Source organism: Dermacentor variabilis, chromosome 10 (assembly GCF_050947875.1).
Source record: "Dermacentor variabilis isolate Ectoservices chromosome 10, ASM5094787v1, whole genome shotgun sequence".
In the NCBI taxonomy this organism is placed as follows: Eukaryota; Metazoa; Arthropoda; class Arachnida; order Ixodida; family Ixodidae; genus Dermacentor; species Dermacentor variabilis.
In genome coordinates this window covers 114,305,445-114,319,728 of record NC_134577.1, presented here as the reverse complement: position 1 = coordinate 114,319,728, position 14,284 = coordinate 114,305,445, and the positions used below count along the sequence as shown (strand labels likewise).

General features: G+C 49.6%; 22 pseudogenes; all 22 read left to right on the top strand.

The window, feature by feature from the left end:
- The first annotated feature begins 169 nt into the window (after positions 1 to 169).
- On the top strand, positions 170 to 288 carry LOC142562429 (5S ribosomal RNA; annotated as a pseudogene).
- A 525-nt stretch (positions 289 to 813) lies between these two features.
- On the top strand, positions 814 to 932 carry LOC142562453 (5S ribosomal RNA; annotated as a pseudogene).
- Positions 933 to 1,458: 526 nt separating this feature from the next.
- Positions 1,459 to 1,576, top strand: LOC142561395 (5S ribosomal RNA; annotated as a pseudogene).
- A 528-nt stretch (positions 1,577 to 2,104) lies between these two features.
- Positions 2,105 to 2,222, top strand: LOC142561792 (5S ribosomal RNA; annotated as a pseudogene).
- Positions 2,223 to 2,748: 526 nt separating this feature from the next.
- LOC142562272 (5S ribosomal RNA) lies at positions 2,749 to 2,867 on the top strand (annotated as a pseudogene).
- A 525-nt stretch (positions 2,868 to 3,392) lies between these two features.
- Positions 3,393 to 3,511, top strand: LOC142562506 (5S ribosomal RNA; annotated as a pseudogene).
- A 525-nt stretch (positions 3,512 to 4,036) lies between these two features.
- On the top strand, positions 4,037 to 4,154 carry LOC142561394 (5S ribosomal RNA; annotated as a pseudogene).
- Positions 4,155 to 4,682: 528 nt separating this feature from the next.
- LOC142562260 (5S ribosomal RNA) lies at positions 4,683 to 4,801 on the top strand (annotated as a pseudogene).
- Positions 4,802 to 5,324: 523 nt separating this feature from the next.
- On the top strand, positions 5,325 to 5,443 carry LOC142562361 (5S ribosomal RNA; annotated as a pseudogene).
- Positions 5,444 to 5,968: 525 nt separating this feature from the next.
- LOC142561948 (5S ribosomal RNA) lies at positions 5,969 to 6,087 on the top strand (annotated as a pseudogene).
- A 526-nt stretch (positions 6,088 to 6,613) lies between these two features.
- Positions 6,614 to 6,732, top strand: LOC142562269 (5S ribosomal RNA; annotated as a pseudogene).
- Positions 6,733 to 7,257: 525 nt separating this feature from the next.
- On the top strand, positions 7,258 to 7,376 carry LOC142562523 (5S ribosomal RNA; annotated as a pseudogene).
- Positions 7,377 to 7,902: 526 nt separating this feature from the next.
- Positions 7,903 to 8,021, top strand: LOC142562428 (5S ribosomal RNA; annotated as a pseudogene).
- A 525-nt stretch (positions 8,022 to 8,546) lies between these two features.
- Positions 8,547 to 8,665, top strand: LOC142562452 (5S ribosomal RNA; annotated as a pseudogene).
- A 526-nt stretch (positions 8,666 to 9,191) lies between these two features.
- Positions 9,192 to 9,309, top strand: LOC142561393 (5S ribosomal RNA; annotated as a pseudogene).
- A 528-nt stretch (positions 9,310 to 9,837) lies between these two features.
- On the top strand, positions 9,838 to 9,956 carry LOC142561272 (5S ribosomal RNA; annotated as a pseudogene).
- Positions 9,957 to 10,483: 527 nt separating this feature from the next.
- Positions 10,484 to 10,601, top strand: LOC142562435 (5S ribosomal RNA; annotated as a pseudogene).
- Positions 10,602 to 11,127: 526 nt separating this feature from the next.
- On the top strand, positions 11,128 to 11,246 carry LOC142562268 (5S ribosomal RNA; annotated as a pseudogene).
- A 525-nt stretch (positions 11,247 to 11,771) lies between these two features.
- On the top strand, positions 11,772 to 11,890 carry LOC142562505 (5S ribosomal RNA; annotated as a pseudogene).
- A 526-nt stretch (positions 11,891 to 12,416) lies between these two features.
- LOC142561392 (5S ribosomal RNA) lies at positions 12,417 to 12,534 on the top strand (annotated as a pseudogene).
- A 528-nt stretch (positions 12,535 to 13,062) lies between these two features.
- Positions 13,063 to 13,181, top strand: LOC142562222 (5S ribosomal RNA; annotated as a pseudogene).
- Positions 13,182 to 13,706: 525 nt separating this feature from the next.
- LOC142562267 (5S ribosomal RNA) lies at positions 13,707 to 13,825 on the top strand (annotated as a pseudogene).
- The last annotated feature ends 459 nt before the right edge of the window (positions 13,826 to 14,284 follow it).

Here is a 14,284-nt window from a genome sequence, read left to right as displayed (position 1 = left end):
ACGCACGCATGCAGCGAACAACCACAAACGGAGTGATCAACGTACACGACGCGTGCGTGTATTGTTCACGGAAAGACTGCCGCGTACGTGCTGTATGCTGTAGCAATACATTCGGCGACTGCACAACATAGCAGCACCATACAGGTGTAATCGTAAACAGCACATTCTCGCCATCGGCCATACTATACTGAATACGCCGGTTCTCGTCCGATCCCCGAAGCTAAGCAGCATTGGGCTCGGTCAGTACTTGGGAGGGAGACCACATGGGAACACCGAGTGCTTAAGGCACCGTTCTCTTTGCTTTTTTATTGCGTGCTTCTGTGTCGCCTTGTTTTTTTTTTCATTTGCACAACGTGTGGGTGGTTGCATTTACTGTAACTTACGTTCAACTGGAGCCTGCTGGTAGAGCTAACGCCGAAGTGTAACACCAACAATATTCAGGCCACTACACAATATTGTACGCGGAATGATGACGGTGGTAAGCGGTATACGTAATGATGCAAAATTTAGTCGCACAAGCCTCTAACCGCTTACTTATCACACCCCCATACAGCTCAATGACAACGTATCAATAAAGTGGCACTTTGTGGGCTGCAACGCGCGCAAAATGTGGCGCTCGCCCTCTTGTTTTTGTGAGCACTAGCACGCACGCATGCAGCGAACAACCACAAACGGAGTGATCAATGTACACGACGCGTGCGTGTATTGTTCACGGAGAGACTGCCGCGTACGTGCTGTATGCTGTAGCAATACATTCGGCGACTGCACAACATAGCAGCACGATACAGGTGCAGTCGTAAACAGCACATTCTCGCCATCGGCCGTACCATGCTGAATACGCCGGTTCTCGTCCGATCCCCGAAGCTAATCCGCGTTGGGCTCGGTCAGTACTTGGGAGGGAGACCACCAGGGAACACCGAGTGCTGATGGCACCGTTCTTTTTGCTTTTTTATTGCGTGCTTCTGTGACGTCTTGTTTTTTTTTTTCATTTGCACAACGTGTGGGTGGTTGCATTTACTGTAACTTACGTTCAACTGGAGCCTGCTGGTAGAGCCAACGCCGAAGTGTAACACCAACAATATTCAGGCAACTACACGATATTATACGCGGAATGATGACGGTGGTAAGCGGTATACGTAATGATGCAAAATTTAGTCGCACAAGCTTCTAACCGCTTACGTATCACACCCGCATACAGTTCAATGACAACGCATCAATAAAGTGGCATCTTGTGGGCTGCAACGCGCGCAAAATGTGGCGCTCGCCCTCTTGTTTTTGTGAGCACTAGCACGCACGCATGCAGCGAACAACCACAAACGGAGTGATCAACGTACACGACGCGTGCGTGTATTGTTCACGGAAAGACTGCCGCGTACGTGCTCTATGCTGTAGCAATACATTCGGCGACTGCACAACATAGCAGCACCATACAGGTGCAGTCGTAAACAGCACATTCTCGCCATCGGCCATACCATACTGAATACGCCGGTTCTCGTCCGATCCCCGAAGCTAAGCAGCATTGGGCTCGGTCAGTACTTGGAGGGAGACCACCTGGGAACACCGAGTGCTGATGGCACCACTCTTTTTGCTTTGTTATTGCGTGCTTCTGTGACGTCTTGTTTTTTTTTTTCATTTGCACAACGTGTGGGGGTTGTTGCATTTACTGTAACTTACGTTCAACTGGAGCCTGCTGGTAGAGCCAACGCCGAAGTGTAACACCAACAATATTCAGGCCACTACACGATATTGTACGCGGAATGATGATGGTGGTAAGCGGTATACGTAATGATGCAAAATTTATTCGCACAAGCTTCTAACCGCTTAGTTATCACACCCGCATACAGCTCAAGGACAACGCATCAATAAAGTCGCACCTTGTGGGCTGCAACGCGCACAAAATGTGGCGCTCGCCCTCTTGTTTTTGTGAGCACTAGCACGCACGCATGCAGCGAACAACCACAAACGGAGTGATCAACGTACACGACGCGTGCGTGTATTGTTCACGGAAAGACTGCCGCGTACGTGCTGTATGTTGTAGCAATACATTCGGCGACTGCACAACATAGCAGCACGATACAGGTGCTGTCGTAAACAGCACATTCTCGCCATCGGCCATACCATGCTGAATACGCCGGTTCTCGTCCGATCCCCGAAGCTAAGCAGCATTGGGATCGGTCAGTACTTGGAGGGAGACCACCTGGGAACACCGAGTGCTGATGGCACCGCTCTTTTTGTTTTTTTATTGCGTGCTTCTGTGACGTCTTGTTTTTTTTTTTCATTTGCACAACGTGTGGGTGGTTGCACTTACTGTAACTTACGTTCAACTGGAGCCTGCTGGTAGAGCCAACGCCGAAGTGTAACACCAACAATATTCAGGCCACTACACGATATTGTACGCGGAATGATGACGGTGGTAAGCGGTATACGTAAAGATGCAAAATTTAGTCGCACAAGCTTCTAACCGCTTACTTATCACACCCGCATACAGCTCAATGACAACGCATCAATAAAGTGGCACCTTTTGGGCTGCAACGCACGCAAAATGTGGCGCTCGCCCTCTTGTTTTTGTGAGCACTAGCACGCACGCATGCAGCGAACAACCACAAACGGAGTGATCAACGTACACGACGCGTGCGTGTATTGTTCACGGAAAGACTGCCGCGTACGTGCTGTATGCTGTAGCAATACATTCGGCGACTGCACAACATAGCAGCACCATACAGGTGCAGTCGTAAACAGCACATTCTCGCCATCGGCCATACCATACTGAATACGCCGGTTCTCGTCCGATCCCCGAAGCTAAGCAGCATTGGGCTCGGTCAGTACTTGGGAGGGAGACCACATGGGAACACCGAGTGCTTAAGGCACCGTTCTCTTTGCTTTTTTATTGCGTGCTTCTGTGTCGCCTTGTTGTTTTTTTCATTTGCACAACGTGTGGGTGGTTGCATTTACTGTAACTTACGTTCAACTGGAGCCTGCTGGTAGAGCTAACGCCGAAGTGTAACACCAACAATATTCAGGCCACTACACAATATTGTACGCGGAATGATGACGGTGGTAAGCGGTATACGTAATGATGCAAAATTTAGTCGCACAAGCTTCTAACCGCTTACTTATCACACCCCCATACAGCTCAATGACAACGTATCAATAAAGTGGCACTTTGTGGGCTGCAACGCGCGCAAAATGTGGCGCTCGCCCTCTTGTTTTTGTGAGCACTAGCACGCACGCATGCAGCGAACAACCACAAACGGAGTGATCAATGTACACGACGCGTGCGTGTATTGTTCACGGAGAGACTGCCGCGTACGTGCTGTATGCTGTAGCAATACATTCGGCGACTGCACAACACAGCAGCACGATACAGGTGCAGTCGTAAACAGCACATTCTCGCCATCGGCCGTACCATGCTGAATACGCCGGTTCTCGTCCGATCCCCGAAGCAAATCCGCGTTGGGCTCGGTCAGTACTTGGGAGGGAGACCACCAGGGAACACCGAGTGCTGATGGCACCGTTCTTTTTGCTTTTTTATTGCGTGCTTCTGTGACGTCTTGTTTTTTTTTTCATTTGCACAACGTGTGGGTGGTTGCATTTACTGTAACTTACGTTCAACTGGAGCCTGCTGGTAGAGCCAACGCCGAAGTGTAACACCAACAATATTCAGGCAACTACACGATATTATACGCGGAATGATGACGGTAGTAAGCGGTATACGTAATGATGCAAAATTTAGTCGCACAAGCTTCTAACCGCTTACGTATCACACCCGCATACAGTTCAATGACAACGCATCAATAAAGTGGCATCTTGTGGGCTGCAACGCGCGCAAAATGTGGCGCTCGCCCTCTTGTTTTTGTGAGCACTAGCACGCACGCATGCAGCGAACAACCACAAACGGAGTGATCAACGTACACGACGCGTGCGTGTATTGTTCACGGAAAGACTGCCGCGTACGTGCTCTATGCTGTAGCAATACATTCGGCGACTGCACAACATAGCAGCACCATACAGGTGCAGTCGTAAACAGCACATTCTCGCCATCGGCCATACCATACTGAATACGCCGGTTCTCGTCCGATCCCCGAAGCTAAGCAGCATTGGGCTCGGTCAGTACTTGGAGGGAGACCACCTGGGAACACCGAGTGCTGATGGCACCACTCTTTTTGCTTTGTTATTGCGTGCTTCTGTGACGTCTTGTTTTTTTTTTTCATTTGCACAACGTGTGGGGGTTGTTGCATTTAATGTAACTTACGTTCAACTGGAGCCTGCTGGTAGAGCTAACGCCGAAGTGTAACACCAACAATATTCAGGCCACTACACAATATTGTACGCGGAATGATGACGGTGGTAAGCGGTATACGTAATGATGCAAAATTTAGTCGCACAAGCTTCTAACCGCTTACTTATCACACCCGCATACAGCTCAATGACAACGTATCAATAAAGTGGCACCTTGTGGGCTGCAACGCGCGCAAAATGTGGCGCTCGCCCTCTTGTTTTTGTGAGCACTAGTACGCACGCATGCAGCGAACAACCACAAACGGAGTGATCAACGTACACAACGCGTGCGTGTATTGTTCACGGAAAGACTGCCGCGTACGTGCTGTATGCTGTAGCAGTACATTCGGCGAGTGCACAACATAGCAGCACGATACAGGTGCAGTCGTAAACAGCACATTCTCGCCATCGGCCGTACCATGCTGAATACGCCGGTTCTCGTCCGATCCCCGAAGCTAAGCAGGATTGGGCTCGGTCAGTACTTGGGAGGGAGCCCACCAGGGAACACCGAGTGCTGATGGCACCGTTCTTTTTGCTTTTATTGCGTGCTTCTGTGACGTCTTGTTTTTTTTTTCATTTGCACAACGTGTGGGTGGTTGCATTTACTGTAACTTACGTTCAACTGGAGCCTGCTGGTAGAGCCAACGCCGAAGTGTAACACCAACAATATTCAGGCAACTACACGATATTATACTCGGAATGATGACGGTGGTAAGCGGTATACGTAATGATGCAAAATTTAGTCGCACAAGCTTCTAACCGCTTACTTATCACACCCGCATACAGTTCAATGACAACGCATCAATAAAGTGGCACCATGTAGGCTGCAACGCGCGCAAAATGTGGCGCTCGCCCTCTCGTTTTTGTGAGCACTAGCACGCACGCATGCAGCGAACAACCACAAACGGAGTGATCAACGTACACGACGCGTGCGTGTATTGTTCACGGAAAGACTGCCGCGTACGTGCTGTATGCTGTAGCAATACATTCGGCGACTGCACAACATACCAGCACGATACAGGTGCAGTCGTAAACAGCACATTCTCGCCATCGGCCTTACCATGCTGAATACGCGGGTTCACGTCCGATCCCCGAAGCTAAGCAGCATTAGGCTCGGTCAGTACTTGGGAGGGAGACCACCTGGGAACACCGAGTGCTGATGGCACCGTTCTTTTTGCTTTTTTATTGCGTGCTTCTGTGACGACTTGCTTTTTTTTTCATTTGCAGAACGTGTGGGTGGTTGCATTTACTGTAACTTACGTTCAACTGGAGCCTGCTGGTAGAGCAAACGCCGAAGTGTAACACCAACAATATTCAGGCCACTACACGATATTATACGCGGAATGATGACGGTGGTAAGCGGTATACGTAATGATGCAAAATTTAGTCGCACAAGCTTCTAACTGCTTACTTATCACACCCGCATACAGTTCAATGACAACGCATCAATAAAGTAGCACCTTGTGGGCTGACACGCGCGCAAAATGTGGCGCTCGCCCTCTTGTTTTTGTGAGCACTAGCACGCACGCATGCAGCGAACAACCACAAACGGAGTGATCAACGTACACGACGCGTGTGTGTATTGTTCACGGAAAGACTGCCGCGTACGTGCTGTATGCTGTAGCAATACATTCGGCGACTGCACAACATAGCAGCACGATACAGGTGCAGTCGTAAACAGCACATTCTCGCCATCGGCCATACCATGCTGAATACGCGGGTTCTCGTCCGATCCCCGAAGCTAAGCAGCATTAGGCTCGGTCAGTACTTGGGAGGGAGACCACCTGGGAACACCGAGTGCTGATGGCACCATTCTTTTTGCTTTTTTATTGCGTGCTTCTGTGACGTCTTGCTTTTTTTTTTCATTTTCACAACGTGTGGGTGGTTGCATTTACTGTAACTTACGTTCAACTGGAGCCTGCTGGTAGAGCCAACGCCGAAGTGTAACACCAACAATATTCAGGCCACTACACGATATTGTACGCGGAATGATGACGGTGGTAAGCGGTATACGTAATGATGCACAATTTAGTCGCACAAGCTTCTAACCGCTTACTTATCACACTCGCATACAGCTCAATGACAACGCATCAATAAAGTGGCACCTTTTGGGCTGCAACGCACGCAAAATGTGGCGCTCGCCCTCTTCTTTTTGTGAGCACTAGCACGCACGCATGCAGCGAACAACCACAAACGGAGTGATCAACGTACACGACGCGTGCGTGTATTGTTCACGGAAAGACTGCCGCGTACGTGCTGTATGCTGTAGCAATACATTCGGCGACTGCACAACATAGCAGCACCATACAGGTGCAGTCGTAAACAGCACATTCTCGCCATCGGCCATACCATACTGAATACGCCGGTTCTCGTCCGATCCCCGAAGCTAAGCAGCATTGGGCTCGGTCAGTACTTGGGAGGGAGACCACATGGGAACACCGAGTGCTTAAGGCACCGTTCTTTTTGCTTTTTTATTGCGTGCTTCTGTGTCGCCTTGTTTTTTTTTTCATTTGCACAACGTGTGGGTGGTTGCATTTACTGTAACTTACGTTCAACTGGAGCCTGCTGGTAGAGCTAACGCCGAAGTGTAACACCAACAATATTCAGGCCACTACACAATATTGTACGCGGAATGATGACGGTGGTAAGCGGTATACGTAATGATGCAAAATTTAGTCGCACAAGCTTCTAACCGCTTACTTATCACACCCCCATACAGCTCAATGACAACGTATCAATAAAGTGGCACTTTGTGGGCTGCAACGCGCGAAAAATGTGGCGCTCGCCCTCTTGTTTTTGTGAGCACTAGCACGCACGCATGCAGCGAACAACCACAAACGGAGTGAACAATGTACACGACGCGTGCGTGTATTGTTCACGGAGAGACTGCCGCGTACGTGCTGTATGCTGTAGCAATACATTCGGCGACTGCACAACATAGCAGCACGATACAGGTGCAGTCGTAAACAGCACATTCTCGCCATCGGCCGTACCATGCTGAATACGCCGGTTCTCGTCCGATCCCCGAGGCTAAGGTGCATTGGGCTCGGTCAGTACTTGGGAGGGAGACCACCAGGGAACACCGAGTGCTGATGGCACCGCTCTTTTTGTTTTTTTATTGCGTGCTTCTGTGACGTCTTGTTTTTTTTTTTCATTTGCACAACGTGTGGGTGGTTGCATTTACTGTAACTTACGTTCAACTGGAGCCTGCTGGTAGAGCCAACGCCGAAGTGTAACACCAACAATATTCAGGCCACTACACGATATTGTACGCGGAATGATGACGGTGGTAAGCGGTATACGTAAAGATGCAAAATTTAGTCGCACAAGCTTCTAACCGCTTACTTATCACACCCGCATACAGCTCAATGACAACGCATCAATAAAGTGGCACCTTTTGGGCTGCAACGCACGCAAAATGTGGCGCTCGCCCTCTTGTTTTTGTGAGCACTAGCACGCACGCATGCAGCGAACAACCACAAACGGAGTGATCAACGTACACGACGCGTGCGTGTATTGTTCACGGAAAGACTGCCGCGTACGTGCTGTATGCTGTAGCAATACATTCGGCGACTGCACAACATAGCAGCACCATACAGGTGTAATCGTAAACAGCACATTCTCGCCATCGGCCATACTATACTGAATACGCCGGTTCTCGTCCGATCCCCGAAGCTAAGCAGCATTGGGCTCGGTCAGTACTTGGGAGGGAGACCACATGGGAACACCGAGTGCTTAAGGCACCGTTCTCTTTGCTTTTTTATTGCGTGCTTCTGTGTCGCCTTGTTTTTTTTTTCATTTGCACAACGTGTGGGTGGTTGCATTTACTGTAACTTACGTTCAACTGGAGCCTGCTGGTAGAGCTAACGCCGAAGTGTAACACCAACAATATTCAGGCCACTACACAATATTGTACGCGGAATGATGACGGTGGTAAGCGGTATACGTAATGATGCAAAATTTAGTCGCACAAGCCTCTAACCGCTTACTTATCACACCCCCATACAGCTCAATGACAACGTATCAATAAAGTGGCACTTTGTGGGCTGCAACGCGCGCAAAATGTGGCGCTCGCCCTCTTGTTTTTGTGAGCACTAGCACGCACGCATGCAGCGAACAACCACAAACGGAGTGATCAATGTACACGACGCGTGCGTGTATTGTTCACGGAGAGACTGCCGCGTACGTGCTGTATGCTGTAGCAATACATTCGGCGACTGCACAACATAGCAGCACGATACAGGTGCAGTCGTAAACAGCACATTCTCGCCATCGGCCGTACCATGCTGAATACGCCGGTTCTCGTCCGATCCCCGAAGCTAATCCGCGTTGGGCTCGGTCAGTACTTGGGAGGGAGACCACCAGGGAACACCGAGTGCTGATGGCACCGTTCTTTTTGCTTTTTTATTGCGTGCTTCTGTGACGTCTTGTTTTTTTTTTTCATTTGCACAACGTGTGGGTGGTTGCATTTACTGTAACTTACGTTCAACTGGAGCCTGCTGGTAGAGCCAACGCCGAAGTGTAACACCAACAATATTCAGGCAACTACACGATATTATACGCGGAATGATGACGGTGGTAAGCGGTATACGTAATGATGCAAAATTTAGTCGCACAAGCTTCTAACCGCTTACGTATCACACCCGCATACAGTTCAATGACAACGCATCAATAAAGTGGCATCTTGTGGGCTGCAACGCGCGCAAAATGTGGCGCTCGCCCTCTTGTTTTTGTGAGCACTAGCACGCACGCATGCAGCGAACAACCACAAACGGAGTGATCAACGTACACGACGCGTGCGTGTATTGTTCACGGAAAGACTGCCGCGTACGTGCTCTATGCTGTAGCAATACATTCGGCGACTGCACAACATAGCAGCACCATACAGGTGCAGTCGTAAACAGCACATTCTCGCCATCGGCCATACCATACTGAATACGCCGGTTCTCGTCCGATCCCCGAAGCTAAGCAGCATTGGGCTCGGTCAGTACTTGGAGGGAGACCACCTGGGAACACCGAGTGCTGATGGCACCACTCTTTTTGCTTTGTTATTGCGTGCTTCTGTGACGTCTTGTTTTTTTTTTTCATTTGCACAACGTGTGGGGGTTGTTGCATTTACTGTAACTTACGTTCAACTGGAGCCTGCTGGTAGAGCCAACGCCGAAGTGTAACACCAACAATATTCAGGCCACTACACGATATTGTACGCGGAATGATGATGGTGGTAAGCGGTATACGTAATGATGCAAAATTTATTCGCACAAGCTTCTAACCGCTTAGTTATCACACCCGCATACAGCTCAAGGACAACGCATCAATAAAGTCGCACCTTGTGGGCTGCAACGCGCACAAAATGTGGCGCTCGCCCTCTTGTTTTTGTGAGCACTAGCACGCACGCATGCAGCGAACAACCACAAACGGAGTGATCAACGTACACGACGCGTGCGTGTATTGTTCACGGAAAGACTGCCGCGTACGTGCTGTATGTTGTAGCAATACATTCGGCGACTGCACAACATAGCAGCACGATACAGGTGCTGTCGTAAACAGCACATTCTCGCCATCGGCCATACCATGCTGAATACGCCGGTTCTCGTCCGATCCCCGAAGCTAAGCAGCATTGGGCTCGGTCAGTACTTGGGAGGGAGACCACGTTGGAACACCGAGTGCTGATGGCACCGTTCTCTTTGCTTTTTTATTGCGTGCTTCTGTGACGTCTTGTTTTTTTTTTTTCATTTGCACAACGTGTGGGTGGTTGCATTTACTGCAACTTACGTTCAACTGGAGCCTGCTGGTAGAGCTAACGCCGAAGTGTAACACCAACAATATTCAGGCCACTACACAATATTGTACGCGGAATGATGACGGTGGTAAGCGGTATACGTAATGATGCAAAATTTAGTCGCACAAGCTTCTAACCGCTTACTTATCACACCCGCATACAGCTCAATGACAACGTATCAATAACGTGGCACCTTGTGGGCTGCAACGCGCGCAAAATGTGGCGCTCGCCCTCTTGTTTTTGTGAGCACTAGCACGCACGCATGCAGCGAACAACCACAAGCGGAGTGAACAACGTACACGACGCGTGCATGTATTGTTCACGGAAAGACTGCCGCGTACGTGCTCTATGCTGTAGCAATACATTCGGCGACTGCACAACATAGCAGCACCATACAGGTGCAGTCGTAAACACCACATTCTCGCCATCGGCCATACCATACAGAATACGCCGGTTCTCGTCCGATCCCCGAAGCTAAGCAGCATTGGGATCGGTCAGTACTTGGAGGGAGACCACCTGGGAACACCGAGTGCTGATGGCACCGCTCTTTTTGTTTTTTTATTGCGTGCTTCTGTGACGTCTTGTTTTTTTTTTTCATTTGCACAACGTGTGGGTGGTTGCACTTACTGTAACTTACGTTCAACTGGAGCCTGCTGGTAGAGCCAACGCCGAAGTGTAACACCAACAATATTCAGGCCACTACACGATATTGTACGCGGAATGATGACGGTGGTAAGCGGTATACGTAAAGATGCAAAATTTAGTCGCACAAGCTTCTAACCGCTTACTTATCACACCCGCATACAGCTCAATGACAACGCATCAATAAAGTGGCACCTTTTGGGCTGCAACGCACGCAAAATGTGGCGCTCGCCCTCTTGTTTTTGTGAGCACTAGCACGCACGCATGCAGCGAACAACCACAAACGGAGTGATCAACGTACACGACGCGTGCGTGTATTGTTCACGGAAAGACTGCCGCGTACGTGCTGTATGCTGTAGCAATACATTCGGCGACTGCACAACATAGCAGCACCATACAGGTGCAGTCGTAAACAGCACATTCTCGCCATCGGCCATACCATACTGAATACGCCGGTTCTCGTCCGATCCCCGAAGCTAAGCAGCATTGGGCTCGGTCAGTACTTGGGAGGGAGACCACATGGGAACACCGAGTGCTTAAGGCACCGTTCTCTTTGCTTTTTTATTGCGTGCTTCTGTGTCGCCTTGTTTTTTTTTTCATTTGCACAACGTGTGGGTGGTTGCATTTACTGTAACTTACGTTCAACTGGAGCCTGCTGGTAGAGCTAACGCCGAAGTGTAACACCAACAATATTCAGGCCACTACACAATATTGTACGCGGAATGATGACGGTGGTAAGCGGTATACGTAATGATGCAAAATTTAGTCGCACAAGCTTCTAACCGCTTACTTATCACACCCCCATACAGCTCAATGACAACGTATCAATAAAGTGGCACTTTGTGGGCTGCAACGCGCGCAAAATGTGGCGCTCGCCCTCTTGTTTTTGTGAGCACTAGCACGCACGCATGCAGCGAACAACCACAAACGGAGTGATCAATGTACACGACGCGTGCGTGTATTGTTCACGGAGAGACTGCCGCGTACGTGCTGTATGCTGTAGCAATACATTCGGCGACTGCACAACATAGCAGCACGATACAGGTGCAGTCGTAAACAGCACATTCTCGCCATCGGCCGTACCATGCTGAATACGCCGGTTCTCGTCCGATCCCCGAAGCAAATCCGCGTTGGGCTCGGTCAGTACTTGGGAGGGAGACCACCAGGGAACACCGAGTGCTGATGGCACCGTTCTTTTTGCTTTTTTATTGCGTGCTTCTGTGACGTCTTGTTTTTTTTTTTCATTTGCACAACGTGTGGGTGGTTGCATTTACTGTAACTTACGTTCAACTGGAGCCTGCTGGTAGAGCCAACGCCGAAGTGTAACACCAACAATATTCAGGCAACTACACGATATTATACGCGGAATGATGACGGTAGTAAGCGGTATACGTAATGATGCAAAATTTAGTCGCACAAGCTTCTAACCGCTTACGTATCACACCCGCATACAGTTCAATGACAACGCATCAATAAAGTGGCATCTTGTGGGCTGCAACGCGCGCAAAATGTGGCGCTCGCCCTCTTGTTTTTGTGAGCACTAGCACGCACGCATGCAGCGAACAACCACAAACGGAGTGATCAACGTACACGACGCGTGCGTGTATTGTTCACGGAAAGACTGCCGCGTACGTGCTCTATGCTGTAGCAATACATTCGGCGACTGCACAACATAGCAGCACCATACAGGTGCAGTCGTAAACAGCACATTCTCGCCATCGGCCATACCATACTGAATACGCCGGTTCTCGTCCGATCCCCGAAGCTAAGCAGCATTGGGCTCGGTCAGTACTTGGAGGGAGACCACCTGGGAACACCGAGTGCTGATGGCACCACTCTTTTTGCTTTGTTATTGCGTGCTTCTGTGACGTCTTGTTTTTTTTTTTCATTTGCACAACGTGTGGGGGTTGTTGCATTTACTGTAACTTACGTTCAACTGGAGCCTGCTGGTAGAGCTAACGCCGAAGTGTAACACCAACAATATTCAGGCCACTACACAATATTGTACGCGGAATGATGACGGTGGTAAGCGGTATACGTAATGATGCAAAATTTAGTCGCACAAGCTTCTAACCGCTTACTTATCACACCCGCATACAGCTCAATGACAACGTATCAATAACGTGGCACCTTGTGGGCTGCAACGCGCGCAAAATGTGGCGCTCGCCCTCTTGTTTTTGTGAGCACTAGCACGCACGCATGCAGCGAACAACCACAAACGGAGTGATCAACGTACACAACGCGTGCGTGTATTGTTCACGGAAAGACTGCCGCGTACGTGCTGTATGCTGTAGCAATACATTCGGCGACTGCACAACATAGCAGCACGATACAGGTGCAGTCGCAAACAGCACATTCTCGCCATCGGCCGTACCATGCTGAATACGCCGGTTCTCGTCCGATCCCCGAAGCAAAGCAGCATTGGGCTCGGTCAGTACTTGGGAGGGAGCCCACCAGGGAACACCGAGTGCTGATGGCACCGTTCTTTTTGCTTTTTTATTGCGTGCTTCTGTGACGTCTTGTTTTTTTTTTCATTTGCACAACGTGTGGGTGGTTGCATTTACTGTAACTTACGTTCAACTGGAGCCTGCTGGTAGAGCCAACGCCGAAGTGTAACACCAACAATATTCAGGCAACTACACGATATTATACGCGGAATGATGACGGTGGTAAGCGGTATACGTAATGATGCAAAATTTAGTCGCACAAGCTTCTAACCGCTTACTTATCACACCCGCATACAGTTCAATGACAACGCATCAATAAAGTGGCACCTTGTGGGCTGCAACGCGCGCAAAATGTGGCGCTCGCCCTCTCGTTTTTGTGAGCACTAGCACGCACGCATGCAGCGAACAACCACAAACGGAGTGATCAACGTACACGACGCGTGCGTGTATTGGTCACGGAAAGACTGCCGCGTACGTGCTGTATGCTGTAGCAATACATTCGGCGACTGCACAACATAGCAGCACCATACAGGTGCAGTCGTAAACAGCACATTCTCGCCATCGGCCATACCATACTGAATACGCCGGTTCTCGTCCGATCCCCGAAGCTAAGCAGCATTGGGCTCGGTCAGTACTTGGGAGGGAGACCACATGGGAACACCGAGTGCTTAAGGCACCGTTCTTTTTGCTTTTTTATTGCGTGCTTCTGTGTCGCCTTGTTTTTTTTTCATTTGCACAACGTGTGGGTGGTTGCATTTACTGTAACTTACGTTCAACTGGAGCCTGCTGGTAGAGCTAACGCCGAAGTGTAACACCAACAATATTCAGGCCACTACACAATATTGTACGCGGAATGATGACGGTGGTAAGCGGTATACGTAATGATGCAAAATTTAGTCGCACAAGCTTCTAACCGCTTACTTATCACACCCCCATACAGCTCAATGACAACGTATCAATAAAGTGGCACTTTGTGGGCTGCAACGCGCGCAAAATGTGGCGCTCGCCCTGTTGTTTTTGTGACCACTAGCACGCACGCATGCAGCGAACAACCACAAACGGAGTGATCAATGTACACGACGCGTGCGTGTATTGTTCACGGAGAGACTGCCGCGTACGTGCTGTATGCTGTAGC